Genomic DNA, 3,144 nt, shown 5'->3' with positions numbered 1-3,144 from the left:
AGTGCCGATAGGCTGGCTATGTTCAAATAGTTATGAATCTATGATTAAAGAAACACAGTTTACTAGAGCTAAGTAAGGTAATTTCAAAATTCAATAGGTATACAAGCAAGAAAGTGTGTTATTATGCCAAAAGGTCTGTTATTATTATTGTAATTGGAAAAGCACATTTACAATTGGAAATTGTGTGAAATAGTTTGTTTGAAAGGTTTGATGACTGCAATGTAGCATTTGAAGCATGGCAACCTGAAAGAGGATAATAATAGCAGCAAAAAATGTCGTATTATTATTGTAATCAGAGGAGAATATTAACAGTTGCAAACTATGTAAAATTATTTCTTAGAAGTTTGATGACCCCAAAATTCAGCAATTGTAAAGGTAAAGTAATTTATGTACAAGAAGCTCTGTGAACTAAGTGAAATGGTGCATGAGAGATATGGGAACCTGGGAAAAGAAAAATAAAATGCAATTAGTTGAGGCTTCGACAAAGTTAAAAGTGCACCAAAAAAGAAGTATATATGGAAGCATGGCAATGCTTACTTTTGAATTTCGAGTAGAGTGGCTGAATGCACAACAATAAGCATTGAAGTCTAGGATATGTGATAAATACCTGCAGAAAGGAAAATGTAAAATCAATGCAGATATGGCTATAAAGTGGAAGCATAGAATGCAATGGAAGGTACCATAATAGGAAATAAAATTAAAAGGGCAGTGTGATGGTACCTAATTGTTGAGCTGGAGGTTGCAGTCCATTAGATGATCGTGTGTGTTTAGGTGTGCATGTTGTCATGTTGCAAGTTTTATTGAACTGAGGAAGACCATGCATGTTACAAATTAGAATCAAGTAGTAGAAATAGCTAAAAATTGCAGTTTCAACATATATCTAATAGATTACATTGTGTAGACACAAAAATAGAAAAGGAATACCCGGTAAAAATGGCGCGAGTCAATTACTATACATATACACCTTTTTCTGGCAAAATTCAGTTAGGAGCTTGCAATTTCTCATCTAGATCACTATTACAAGATTGAAAGTTGGATCATGCTTGCATGTGGAGGCAAAACATTAAGAACTAAAATCCGGTCTATTTTAAAGATAATCAAATCGAGGAAGGTATTTTCACAGAATATTGAACTTGAAATTGTTCATAATTTTTAAATGGAACTATTGTAGACAGCTTATGAATATCATAGTAAAAATTGACTATGAAATTAAATAATAAGAAAAGCTGGGATATAATGCAGACATTAAAAAAATAATTTGAAGGAATGATAGTTGTATTTTGCATTTATGGTACCTTATAACCACCTATAATAGAAGCATGATCTCTTTCAAAAGGTTCAAGTGTCAGCTGTTCAAATGATTTGAATTGCTCCTTCTGCAAATTCTGGACTTGTTGGAAGAACATTGCATATGTTGGAACAATAGAGTCCACGCAGTTTGGCTATAAAGAAAACATGAAGAACTACACCCACAACTGAAATATTATATCCAAAATGTCTTCGATACATCAAGTAAACAAATGAAAGCAAGCAAGTAATTAACTATTAACAAATGTCAATGCCATGGATTATATAGTGTGAAGTTATAAAAAGAATAAAGGAAGAGTAAACATTAGAATAAAGCATAGAATAAAGCATGGAATACATATATATACATATATGTTATCAGAAATGGGAAATGAAAATCAAAACAGAAACAACAATGTGACTCGACTCCCATATTAAGCTTTCTCTTATCAGAAACAGGGAAAGCACCAAACATGGATGTGAAAAGTATTAAATCACATTAATTGTCCACCCCACACTCTTTTTTCATTGCACACTATTTTCCTCCCTATGCAAAGCATACATAGACATATACATTAACATAAATACAGACATATATATATGTCTGTGTGTACATATATCTATATATGTACATATATACATATGTATACATATACATATATATTGGGTTCAAGAAAATGTTTTAAAAGATATAGGAGTATGAATATCTCAGTGGCAAGCGAGGAAAAGTACATCTATCTGTAATGTGACAACTAATGTACTTGAGCTTGGAAATGGCTATCCAACCACTAAAATGCAATGCATAAGCTATGGTATATGAGAGGTATCAATATATCAATCCATCCTAGGGACTAAACAGTCATTTCCCTTGAGCTCAACCACATTCTTACTTTAGTCTTTAAACTAAACTAATTACTAGAGATGCTTACTCTTGCCTTACTGCAATCTTCAAACCCACATTCTTACATTAGTCTCAGTGACTCTCCTAGTTATTAGAGGTATTCAGTTCTCTCTGAAATGCAATTTGTAAGTGCATTCTAATCCATATTTGGATAACTGAATAGACAAGGTCACATGCAAGTCATTGTGACCAGCATGAGGAAGCTAATGTCAAAGGAGAATTTGTTCTGTAAGATGAAGCCATTTAAAAACTTTGGCCTCTAATCCTATTTTGATTTTATGTAGATTTTTCAATTTTTTATTTCAAATTTTTTGAATGTTCTTTTCAGTAAATGAATTATCGTGGATCAATAATCCTAAATTTAAAGCTAGATAGATTAACTTACCCTAGTTCAAATTGTGATGATGCCTGCTATATCATCTCTAAATGCAAACCTAGATAGATTATAGCCATGCTTAAAAAGTGGCTCTAACAATTAGTTTTATAATAGACATTTATATTTTTTAGTTGTTTAAACAAAAGCCTGTTGTTTTATGTCTAATTTCCCATGCTTTAGCTAGCAATGATGTTTCATTTCCATAGAATTATTCATGGTTTAAGCTAATGTTAGGATAAATAGATTTATGTTCGGGCCTGGAAACCCAACTGTTTGTTCAATTGATTTATGCACTCCAACAATATATCATTGAAAGGAATTTTAGGAAAAATGATAATTTAAAAATCCAACTCTAATACAAATCTGGGAATTTCATGTTTACCAAAATTCCAGTTTTGTTCCTCCTCTAGTAAATGGAATGGTGGGGCCATCCAAGGATATAGCAGTGGGCACAGTGGCAGTTGTATCTCTTCTCCTTGCCTCAATTCTTGGCGATGAGGTCTCTCCCACAGCCAATCTAGAGCTGTATTTATAGATGGCTTTGATCGCAACATTTTTCGTTGGAGCTTTTGAAGCATCC

The 3,144-nt window shown here is 32.6% G+C and overlaps 1 long non-coding RNA gene across 1 annotated transcript; it reads right to left on the bottom strand.

The window, feature by feature from the left end:
- Positions 1 to 535: 535 nt before the first annotated feature.
- Positions 536 to 1,422, bottom strand: LOC131856271 (uncharacterized). Its single transcript, XR_009358406.1, has 3 exons — positions 1,296 to 1,422; positions 721 to 805; positions 536 to 607 (listed from the first exon to the last, which is right to left on the bottom strand). It is a non-coding gene; the product is annotated as an uncharacterized LOC131856271 (long non-coding RNA).
- Positions 1,423 to 3,144: the final 1,722 nt, after the last annotated feature.

This window comes from Cryptomeria japonica, chromosome 7 (assembly GCF_030272615.1).
Source record: "Cryptomeria japonica chromosome 7, Sugi_1.0, whole genome shotgun sequence".
NCBI classification, from domain to species: Eukaryota; Viridiplantae; Streptophyta; class Pinopsida; order Cupressales; family Cupressaceae; genus Cryptomeria; species Cryptomeria japonica.
Note: the sequence above shows the minus strand (reverse complement) of the source record. Positions and strands in the feature narration are given on the sequence as shown.